The 12,811-nt window shown below is 37.4% G+C and overlaps 1 protein-coding gene across 1 annotated transcript in view; it reads right to left on the reverse strand.

Moving 5' to 3' along the window:
- Positions 1 to 12,811, reverse strand: part of hs2st1b (heparan sulfate 2-O-sulfotransferase 1b) — an 80,447-nt gene that overhangs the window by 33,067 nt on the left and 34,569 nt on the right. The gene's annotated exons all lie outside the window — the stretch shown is intronic.

Genomic DNA, 12,811 nt, shown 5'->3' on the forward strand with positions numbered 1-12,811 from the left:
AACAATGCTCAAGTCGGCCGTGGCATTTAAACGATGCCCAATTGGCACTAAGGGGCCTAAAGTGTGCCAAGAAAACATCCCCCACACCATTACACCACCACCACCAGCCTGCACAGTGGTAACAAGGCATGATGGATCCATGTTCTCATTCTGTTTACGCCAAATTCTGACTCTACCATCTGAATGTCTCAACAGAAATCGAGACTCAGACCAAGCAACATTTTTCCAGTCTTCAACTGTCCAATTTTGGTGAGTTCTTGCAAATTGTAGCCTCTTTTTCCTATTTGTAGTGGAGATGAGTGGTACCCGGTGGGGTCTTCTGCTGTAGTAGCCCATCCGCCTCAAGGTTGTGCGTGTTGCGGCTTCACAAATGCTTTGCTGCATACCTCGGTTGTAACGAGTGGTTATTTCAGTCAAAGTTGCTCTTCTATCAGCTTGAATCAGTCGCCCCATTCTCCTCTGACCTCTAGCATCAACAAGGCATTTTCGCCCACGGGACTGCCGCATACTGGATGTTTTTCCCTTTTCACACCATTCTTTGTAAACCCTAGAAATGGTTGTGCGTGAAAATCCCGGTAACTGAGCAGATTGTGAAATACTCAGACCGGCACCAACAACCATGCCACGCTCAAAATTGCTTAAAATCACCTTTCTTTCCCATTCTGACATTCAGTTTGGAGTTCAGGAGATTGTCTTGACCAGGACCACACCCCTAAATGCATTGAAGCAACTGCCATGTGATTGGTTGATTAGATAATTGCATTAATGAGAAATTGAACAGGTGTTCCTAATAATCCTTTAGGTGAGTGTATATTATTTTGTTTTATAATTTTGTATGCATTGTTATTTTGATATTGGTAACTAACAGTACTATTTCCATGTGAAAAGATGTTGCTGTGTGCTGCATAGTAGTTGATGCAGATAAAGAGCCCAATAAACTAAAGCTTCACTGCTGTGACAACCACAATCTTTGTGTCCTCCTCATTCAACCATCACTTAAACACAATGCAGAGACATCTGGGGGAGCACACCGACAAAGAGGGTTACATATATAAAAAACAAAAATAAAATATAATTTATTTATACAGTAGTCAACATTTGGAATGTGTATCAAAAAAGTTCCTCAAAGTTGTCCTAAGACAAGAACAGGTTTTGTCCAAAATTCATGTATAACGTTGATGAAAGGTTTTGATCCATTTCAAGAGTTGACTACTGTATATAAAAGAGTTTTGCCTTTACCATTACTGTGACTATAAAATGTGACTGATGATGTATGTCTGCATTGAGCATGCTATCTCCCACTCTCATTCACAGTGGTGGATCCTGGCGCAGGCAATAGGAAAGCAAGCTTTTCATAAGCATAATCAACTGTATGCATATTAACAGGAACAATGTTCACAAGTTTGACGGTAATTCTCGTGAAATTGTTGATGGCAGTGAATGTGCTGCTAAAATCATTTTTGAGAAGTGTCTCAGAATTCATTCCCTTTAAGCCACTGATGTTTAAAATATTTTAACATTAAAAAACTAATTCACTAATTGTCCATCGACAATCATCCCATCCATCTCTACTCCTGATTTATGACCCTGTATGTAACAGCTTCCCTCCTCGCCAGCTCATCTCGCTTCGGTTTCTGTCTGCCAATGAAAAGCATGCTAGTAGTGCCAAACGTGTTGGATGGATGGATTTTATGTTAATAGCATTGCACAGTAGGTCAAGTTAATCAAGTCAGAGAAATAAAAAAATAAAAAGCAACCAACTGCATCCTCGCTACCATTTTTTATTTTTATTATTATATTATTCAGGTATAATCTGACCCCAGGATGTCATTTATAATGTTACAAAAGAGTTCTAATTAAAATTACAGGATTCTCTAATGTTTTCTATTCAAAGAATCCTTAAAAATATTAAGTAGTACAACTGCTAGAACTGTTTGACACTGAAGATGGAACTGGAAGCAATAGATTTTTATTTTTATTATTTATTTATTCCTTTAAATGGCAGAGAAGGGAAAGCCACTAGTGGACAATGGATGTTCAATCCAAACTGCAACCCTCTTTTTTTTTTCCGAACATTACTAAGCCATACGCCTCCTTTTTAAGGCCACCTCAATCAATCCTAAGTCACGTATCAGTCAGACCACATAGCTCCAATCTAAATTTCCCAGGACATCAGCTGACGGGAAACAATACCACTCTGCTTCTGTCTAGACAGCAACTCACTAAATCAATCCGACAGTAAACAGCCCAAATCCAACACCATCACCTCAGCATTAACCCCCAGCAAAACTGTGTTTCAAACCCAGCCAAACAGGCAAAGACCCAGTCTGGATCTGTGGAGCACAGTCCCTCTGTCTGACTGAGGCAGCACTGGCTAATTGGGCTATTGATTTCTTGACAGGCGACGACTTTCCTGCCACCGCTGCCAGCTCCTGCATCATCCGAAGTGAGCAGAAAAAGGCATGAAGGGACACTAGGCTATAGCAGGAATCTTCAGCCCAACTCCAGACAAAGCATTTTCCTGGCCAGTTTTGTTTCTTCCATGAAACACGAAAGAAATATAAAATATAAAAGAATATGCTAGGTTTTTTTATTTTTTATTACAATGAATGCATGGGTACTGGGGATTTTAAGTTTAAAAAAGAACACAAAAGCACCATGAAAGTTATCCAATCGACTTGTGCTCTATGTTCCAAGTCTCTTCTAAAGCCACACGGATATACATTTTTTCGATATAACTCTATAAAGCCTAATTTATCATATTTGATCAAAACATTAATCAAAACATTGTTGAAAAACCTGTTGCACACAATCTACTACTTGCTTACTTGATTATCCATACATCCTTTTTAAAAGATCTGTTTAGCCAAATAAATATCAGCAAGCGACAACACCAAATTGCATATTTTGGCTCATTTTGGACTTCTGAAAAAAACGAGGAGTCTTTCTCTCTCAAAAGATGTTGCGCTGTTTGTGGAAGTGTAGTCTGACATCAGTCTATACCAGGTGTGTGTCGCGTCAAAAGCAAATAGAACCCATTATACTAATTGACGCTGTCAACGCTGGATATACTGATATACTCCACATGCTTGAGGGACTCCTGACAACTGGACAAAGTAACAGAATGTTCGTTTTGACGTGTCCTATTTAAACAGCTTGTTTGCGTCTCCGTACAGAATTCAGTAGGGCCCCAGCGTAAGGAACAAATCTGGATGGTTTATTTTTAATGTTGTCCCGGGTTGCATCTGAGGATTATGTTCATAAGGAGCATTTCAATGCAGAGTTTTCTGTAAACGAGGCATAGTGTAATGAAGAGTTAAAAAAAAACATTTGAAAGATGAAGCAACCAACTGTATTGGATCTGACAACAGCTACATCGCAAACCAAAAATAAACAATTTCATAATGATTTGTCTGTAAATGACGGACTTACTATAATGTTTTCAAAACACTTACTCGTGTGCAATAGCAGGGGGGAGTTTATACGTTTTCCTATGCAATGACATTATAGCCAATCATAACAGTGGCTGTTTACTGACAAGTCTTAAAGGAACCGCCTCTCAAAATGGATCATTCAGGTCAGAGGTTCAGAATGAGGGTTGAAAATAATAATTTTTCCACTAGGGCTGGGCGATATGGCAACAACAACCAAAAAAAAAAAAAAAAAACACATCACAAATTTTTTTTCCATATCAGTTGATATTGATAATTATCACAATAAATGTCAAATCTGTTTTTCTTTCAAGTTCAAAGGCAGATTTTTGCTCCAAGTGAAAGTTGTAGAAACCAGACCATTAATTGTGGTTTTAAACTACTCTTTATTGTCAGAACATGACACACACTTCATGTTTTTGAATTATTTACACTTTTTCAGTCATTTTCCTTTAACAAATCAAATATTATTATAGAAAAATGTATTTCTTAGTTTCTGTATGTTCTAACGGGTTGTTTCAAGTTATAAAACATGTTTGTGTTGCCTTTAGCACAGATTGCAGTGCAGGCTGCAATATTAATACATGTTTTGCCTTAAAAAAAAAAAAAACATTTGACAGTAGCTTGAGTTGACAGTAGTAGTAGCTTGAGTTAAGATGCAGATGTACATTTATGTCCATTAACAAAAACAGTAACATCTGTAAAAAAAAATTTGTAAAAAAACATTTTTAATGGTAAAATTTAAATATTCTGACTGTTAGAGTTTTATTCAAATTAACCATTGGTTTTCCATAGCATACATTATTTAGATCATGGCACCCACAGTTAAAACAGCATATAGCACCTGACTACCATGTTACATTTTCTATGGTAGGCCTATATTTTAATGAAAAACAGTACCCTAAAAGACATTTAGTATAATTGCACAAATGCTATAGCTTAAAACACAAAAAATACTGCAATTATATTCCATTCTCTTTTATTATGTACCAGTCTGCATTAATAATATAGTACAATTTTATGTGAATATCCCACATGTCTGCCACAATACCATGGTACAGTCAGTGTTACTACAGTAAATCCATGGTAAATGATGGTGATATGTAGATTGAAAAGCCTTCTGACTGTATCGTTGCGCAGTGTTTCTCCTGGTTCAGCGCTGTTTCATCTGGCTTTAAACTAGTTTAAATCACAAAGCCATTTGTGTTCTTCGCTGAATTCAAGCACTTTCACTGGATCTCACAGACCTGTTTAGTGGTCAAGACCGATCAAGTAAACGCATCAGTTATAGAAAGCTCGCGCTGTGCTGCCGTTTGAATTTTGAGACGAGCGGATAAATGGTCTGTGTGGCGCCGTTCAAATAGTGCTGTTTCGTTCCTTATTAACATTATATTGAACATTTATCGTACTCTTGTTATCGTTTTACCGAGGAAAATTAAAAAGCGATAATTATCGATATCGGTTTATAACCCAGCCCTATACATTTGTGGAAGAGAGAAAAAGGTGAGGAAAAAGCTGACAAGAGAAGCCTACTCCGTACTGAAATAACCACCGTGGCGTGATGTCATCCAAAATGGAGTGCAATGTAAATGTTTAAAGAGCTTTCACACATGGCGAAACGGATCTTTCAATCTGACAGAATTAATGAAAGCTGCGGTCAGCCGTAGTGTTGATAGGCCCTGTGAAACACTCTCGCCCCCAGAGTTACTGCTCAAAATGAAGCACATGAAAGGTCCGTCCAAAGCACTAAATTTACATAAAGAAAACTGCGACTACTTCATGAATTTTTTAATCCGCTGCACATAACACAAACCCCTCTCAACAAAGATTATTACATCAACCTCACAGAATTATGTTCAGCTCCAATAAAACATATTTCAGTGTCTGCAGTCAATTTTACTTTTCCTCATAAATCATGCATGAGGGTCGATTTTAATGTGCTGCACATCATCCAACTCTATTTCTGTGGAAATTGCGGTTCCAAGCATCAAAAGTTTCGGCACTTCATTGTGGGCTCTTGCGTGCAATAAATGATAAATATTGAGGCAAATCCAACTGACACCTAAGATTAATCTCGCCATGACGGGAGAGAAAATGTATGTGCCTCAGCGTTTTTTTTCTGACTGTCAATTATGCACCATTCCCAACACACCCAGCCGCTCACTCACTCTCTTTCCCATCTCTTCCCCTTCCCTTAATTATTATTGCTTTGATCTTTTTCATTTTCACTCTCTTATTGTGACCAATATGCAGCTTCGAGAATAAAAACTGAATGCTACTTCTTAGTTCTCTGATTTGTCATGTTTCAGAATCATTGGTTAGCCTAACATCGTCCCAGTGATTTTAGAAAGAAAACTGACACATTTGTCTATAACATTCGTCATTATGACCTACAAATCTAAAGCCTGAGTGTATCAAATCAGTTCTGGCATGTGAAGAATCACAGCATTAGATGGATGCTCTACAGAGACATCACTGAATCACAGGCTATTTTCAGCTCTCTGTGTCAATCTTACTTCCTCTATTCACCTTGTCTCTTCCTACCTTGAGATGCCATGTTAGAGATGCCGCAAACCCAGTCATCTATGATCACATTTGGAAATATAAATCAAAGCAGATCTGCCCAACTATTTGAATCCTATTGGTTAAATGTCTCAGAGGAAAGTCAGTCTATCCCTAATGCAAATTTATTATGGCTTCAGAAGACTTCAGAAGAATAGTCCATGAGTCAGAAGAACTTATTACTTTTTTTGGAGCCCCTGGTCCCGTTCACTTTCACCGTATTGAAGAGAATAGCATGAACCTTTTTCTAAGCTTCTTTTCAAAACCATTTTTAATGGCAGAAAGTAGGGCTGGGCGATCATAGCTATATTTATAAATAGTATATACACTCACCTAAAGGATTATTAGGAACACCATACTAATACTGTGTTTGACCCCCTTTCACCTTCAGAACTGCCTTAATTCTATGTGGCATTGATTCAACATGGTGCTGAAAGCATGCTTTAGAAATGCTGGCCCAGATTGATAGGATAGCATCTTGCAGTTGATGGAGATTTGTGGGATGCACATCCAGGGCACGAAGCTCCCGTTCCACCACATCCCAAAGATGCTGTATTGGGTTGAGATCTGGTGACTGTGGGGGCCATTTTAGTACAGTGAACTCATTGTCATGTTCAAGAAACCAATTTGAAATAATTCGAGCTTTGTGACATGGTGCATTATCCTGCTGGAAGTAGCCATCAGAGGATGGGTACATGGTGGCCATAAAGGGATGGACATGGTCAGAAACAATGCTCAGGTAGGCCGTGGCATTTAAACGATGCCCAATTGGCACTAAGGGGCCTAAAGTGTGCCAAGAAAACATCCCCCACACCATTACACCGCCACCACCAGCCAGCACAGTGGTAACAAGGCATGATGGATCCATGTTTTCAATCCGTTTACGCCAAATTCTGACTCTACCATCTGAATGTCTCAACAGAAATCGAGACTCATCAGACCAGGCAACATTTTTCCAGTCTTCAACTGTCCAATTTTGGTGAGCTCTTGCAAATTGTAGCCTCTTTTTCCTATTTGTAGTGGAGATGAGTGGTACCCGGTGGGGTCTTCTGCTGTTGTAGCCCATCCGTCTCAAGGTTGTGCGTGTTGTGGCTTCACAAATGCTTTGCTGCATACCTCTGTTGTAACGAGTGGTTATTTCAATCAAAGTTGCTCTTCTATCAGCTTGAATCAGTCGGCCCATTCTCCTCTGACCTCTAGCATCAACAAGGCATTTTCGCCCTCAGGACTGCCACATACTGGATGTTTTTCCCTTTTCACACCAATCTTTGTAAACCCTAGAAATGGTTGTGCGTGAAAATCCCAGTAACTGAGCAGATTGTGAAATACTCAGACCGGCCCGTCTGGCACCAACAACCATGCCACGCTCAAAATTGCTTAAAATCACCTTTCTTTCCCATTTTGACATTCAGTTTGGAGTTCAGGAGATTGTCTTGACCAGGACCAGGACCACACCCCTAAATGCATTGAAGCAACTGCCATGTGATTGGTTGATTAGATAATTGCATTAATGAGAAATTGAACCGGTGTTCCTAATAATCCTTTAGGTGAGTGTATATAGAAAAGTATGTAGATAATACACTTAATACATTTTTTTATAATAATAATAATAATAATAATAATAATAATAATGGAATATCTTAAATGTAACATTTTACAGTTCTGTTGTACAGCATCTTATTTAACAAAAGAATATTGCAAGAATATTTTTGGCCACATGTCACCCAGCCCTAGCATACTTGTTTGGACCAACATGACTGCAAGAGCATAGCGCAAAATTCAATTTTTAGATGAACCATCCCTTTAGGTGTTTGTGTACAACATGAATACAGAATAATGTACCAAATTAGGACAAGTACCCCTAGGGTTCACATTAGATGAATCAGGTACCACACACCATTAGAGTAAAAGGGTGTTTGGGACAGCTCCCATTACACAGAAACACAAACACACTGAAAGCAGACTAGCTCAGAGCATCATTCAAGGCAAAACACAGACAACTGTGTCTGTTTGCATACCATTTAGACATAACCTATATATACACAGAGGACAATATCTGTATAGTGACTGAGACAAAGAATTGAACTGTTGTTTTCACATATACTCAATACCCCGTGACAATTTGACGAAATTACTCAGCTTCAGTGTTACAGAGAGTCATTCATGACTAATTCATTAACATCCCAAAAATACATTCCAAGAGCCACTAATGACATTTGAAAGGTCTTTTATTTCTAACCCTTGTGAGAAAAACAATGTGCACTGATGCAGATAAGATAAATATTCTTCTGCAAGAGAGAATGCGACAAATGAAAGCTTTGCTTGTATTCATGCATTTATTAATTTGTGTTATTCAAAGGTACTGTAGGTGACTTTAAAAGGAATGGCATTAATAAAAAATTAAAAAACTATTACCTGACAGATCTCATTGAATTAGGTGTCCTAAAATATCACACCTGTCTGAGGCAGAAAGTGCATCGCATTACATTTTCATCAACTTAAAGGTTAATAATTTTACTAAAGCTATGTGGACGCTCAGTTTTTTCTGTCATTTGGACAAAATCGAATAAAAGACGACAATTATTTACAACTATTTAAGACAGTACTGCTATGACTCGACAACAGAAGCAAGACTTAGACACTCTTCAAAACGAAAGATGCTATTTAAATACATAAAACATTAGCCTTTACAGGCTATATAGCATTTCTTGAGTAAAGAAAACGCTGTACTTATTCAAACAACCAGTTCTTTTTACCCTTGCATTGCAAACAAGCAGAGACGGTCCAAACTGTGTGCGGCACTTCATTCACGATAGAGGAGGGGTGGAGTTATGAGGTTTGACTGACCGTTTGAGGATCCAATGGAGTTATGAGGTTTACTCACAAGCTCCTTTTAATACTTTTAATTACTCATTGGATAATTATTTGTAAAAAAAAAACAACGAAAAAAAACAACAACAACAAGACAAACAAGACAAACAGACGTAAAGGGTGACCAATTAGTAATGATTTATGAAAAAAATGAAAATGACAAAATATGGAGATACGGAGGATTCGACAGCGATGATGTTAAAGGGATTGTCTATCCAAAATGAGCACAACAGAACAAAAACAAGATATTTTGAAAAATGTTGGAAACCAAACAACATTGAAGCCCACTGACTTCCATTGTATGGACAAAAAAAAAACATTTATCAAAATATCTTCTATGTTACAGAGAGGAAATAAAGTCATACGGGATTGGAGCAACATGAGGGTTAGTAAACGACAATTTTCATTTTTGGGTGAACTATCCCTTTAACAGGGCCTTTACAGTTGAACATAGGAAAAAGGGAGAAATAAAGGAAAATAGGAGAAAGGAAAGGAGGAAGAGAGAGAATGTCAGTATGCAATGAAGTGAAGACAAGCATTACAGTGCAATGAAGCCTGACAAAGTGACTCAGAGTGTATATTATGAAAAGTGTATTAAATGACATATTCACTGATTGTTGCTTCTGTAATACAAAAAAAAAACATATTTTAAAGAATGTTGGGGGCCAAACAATATGGGACGCCATTGACTGATTGTATGGACATGGACACGTTTTCCAAAATGACTGTGTTAAACAGAAAAAAAGAGCTTTATACAGGTTTGGAACAACATGAGTGTGAGTAATGATGAAATCATTTTTGGATGAAGTATCCCTTTAATGTGCTGTTGTGAGGAGACATCACAAGAAAAGGGGCATAAACAGACAAGAAAATGTTTGAATCAGAGACACGTGATCTTGTGGGCATAGATGTCAAATAAAGAGGTTCACATAGATCATCTCCTGTATTGCTAACAATAGACTATTCAGTTACAATCATGAGCTCAGTTCAATTAGGCTGTTCAACTCATCATCAAGCAACAATCCACTCCTGGACCACAACAGTCAAATGAACTCAGAATCCAGAAAGAGTCTAGAAAGTGTCAAAACCATACAAATGGGGAGACATTTTTACTTGATTTCTTTCTTTTACTTCTATAACAATTTAACAAAAAGGACATTTTAGAGCATCTCAAATAACTTCAACATAACCATTAATGAACAAACTCCAAATATATCCTACGCCCATTCAGATGACCTATGTTCAGAACATGTACTTTAACCCTCTGGGGTCGGCGGTCTCGCCGGCGATACCAGCTCACTTTTTTCCTTATCAGTGCAAAAGAGACTCAAATTACTCTGTTGATTTTGATCTTACATATAAGTGTTGTTCATCATTCGATCCTGTTAAGTTTGTATTTTTTTTGTGGAACCTCACAATAAAAACAAAGTGTTGTGCTTTTCGCCTAATAAAGAAAAATAAACATGATGCGCGTTCTGCGTTCTCTCTGTCAGTGAAGTCCATTCTGAAACGCGTCCGAAAAATGAACTGTAACTCTGCAAATACTCAGTCAAACAGGTATACAGGCACACAGGCATGAAGCCTGAATTGTCTTCTTTTAAATGAAGTAGTTTATATAAAAAACAAATTTTCTCATTTTATGTAATCTGTACGAAAAGAGAGAGATGATAGTCGTTCTCGTCTCAGCTCATTAAAGTTAATTTGAGAGAATCCGCCCACATCAGCTGGATAACCCAACGAAAGAGACTCATATTTACGACGCTGTGAGGAATAATACTATCTTAATAATAATCCTGGAAAAAATTACCTCAGAAATGCAAGTAGTTTCATTTGGAGGAGCAACGGATCCAGCTGAGAAGTTACATTCTTTATTTTCAAGTGCTTTGTTCTAATCGCGAAATGGAATAGTGTCTGTAAACAAAAAGATTGTTTGAATATGAATCGCATTTTTGTGTGTGAATCAATGAACAGCTTCTACCTAACTATATTCCAATACTGAGATGAGTAAAAATCGACTGAAATATGTTGAAATAAAATATTTTTGCAACGTATTAAACTGCAAATTAACATTTATATGTCCTAATCATAAAAACGATATGTTACATATGAAAGACAAGATGTCGTTTTTACTGTAAAATACTGCCACATCAAATAAGCTTGTTTGCTAAGATGTTATTATAGTGTTTGTTCGATTGTAGGCTATATTCAAACTAATTAATCCGCAACTGTGAAATATGTATGATAAAATGTATACTTTAGTATATACAAAGAAAGATTACATTTGAAATATAATTAATTTTAATTGTTGTTGTAATTGTAACCTTTTTATTAAAATAGCAAAAAAAGCTCAATATAAGCCTCCTCTTTAAATTATTTGTATTGTGTTTTATTAGTGACACATTTGGGATATATTCCCAAACTTTCTGTAAAAACAGTATGAGAATTAACTGCACAATTACTAGAAATGTTTACATTTGATATTATACAATTTGCAAGCACAATTTGAAAAATAAATAAATAATTGGAACTGTGAACCAATTTTGTATTATATAGGCATATATATATATATATATATATATATATATATATATATATATATATATATATATATATATATATATATTAGGGCTGTCAGTTAAACGCGTTATTAACGGCGTTAACGCAAACCCATTTTAACGGCGTTAATTTTTTTATTGCGCGATTAACGGTCTTTTTGGCCTAGCAAACTTTGTAGGTTTTTTTTCACATGCTTTTGCAACAGGACGGCATGCGGGCCGCTGCGCTATGAAACCCATTCATTTCAATGGCTTGCGGCGCGCGAGGACGTTTTGAAAGCGCAAGCGGATCTAGCTAGACCGGAAACAAAACAACAGGCACGCCGCACACACTTGTTTGGGCTTGCGAGCCGGATGCGCGAGCGCGAATCTCTCTGCTCGCACGCGGAATATAATGTGCCGAGCACGAATCTCTCTGCTCGAGTCGCGCGCGCTCTCAGATACACGCTGCTCTTGTAAGAATTTTCTCTGGGCTCACTCAGAGAATATGCCTGCACTTAAAACGTGTTCAGTGCAATCGCGAATCTCTCCTCTTCCCCAGCTAACAATTTTAGGTTATAAGAATGTTTTCATAACGTTCCCATTAAGTTATAAAAACGTTATTTCTGAATGTTATAGGAACGTTCAAAACGTCCAGTTTTGAGTGGATGACGAGCGCGAGACGCCGAAATGGATGCCAATAAGATTCTGAATGGAAAGTTTACTTTTAAAAAGTTGCCAAATGGTTCCATTGACAAGACCAAAGTGATCTGTGTGTTTTGTCGTTGTGAACTGAGCTATCATCATCGCAGCACGTCCAGTCTGAATACCACTTGATGATGGCCTGCACACACACACACACACATAGCTGATGCGAATTCTCCGCCCCCTCGTCAATATCAGGACCTCGTCAGTATTTATTTCACCCTTTTATTGATGGACAGTGTTATATTGTGTGAGAGATTATTTGCTCCAAGTGATAATGTTTTAGTGTGAAATTGAACAGTATATGCCAATATTGTTTTCAATAAAAAACATTTGCACAAAGCAAGCCGATCCACTTTTCCATGTTGATAAGAGCATTAAAATGAGAAAAAAATAATGGGACAAAAAGAAATCAAGAGACATTTAGAATAGATAAAAATGTGCGATTAAATGCGATTAATCGCGAGTTAACTATGACATTAATGCGATTAATCGCGATTAAATATTTTAATCGTTTGACAGCACTAATATATATATATTGTCATTGCATTCTTGTGGCTCAGTGACACACCTGAATGAAAGGGTCATTAGTATGCAGCCCCATTATGCGCTCATTATGCGGGCCCATTGTCTTCTCAGGTGTGAATCACAGCAGGTCACACCCCTGCGCATATTGCCTTTCCAAACAAAAAGTGTCATTTTTAAATT

The sequence above is a fragment of the Rhinichthys klamathensis genome, unplaced genomic scaffold, assembly GCF_029890125.1.
Source record: "Rhinichthys klamathensis goyatoka isolate OS25496 unplaced genomic scaffold, OSU_Roscu_1.1 h1tg000036l_1, whole genome shotgun sequence".
In the NCBI taxonomy this organism is placed as follows: Eukaryota; Metazoa; Chordata; class Actinopteri; order Cypriniformes; family Leuciscidae; genus Rhinichthys; species Rhinichthys klamathensis.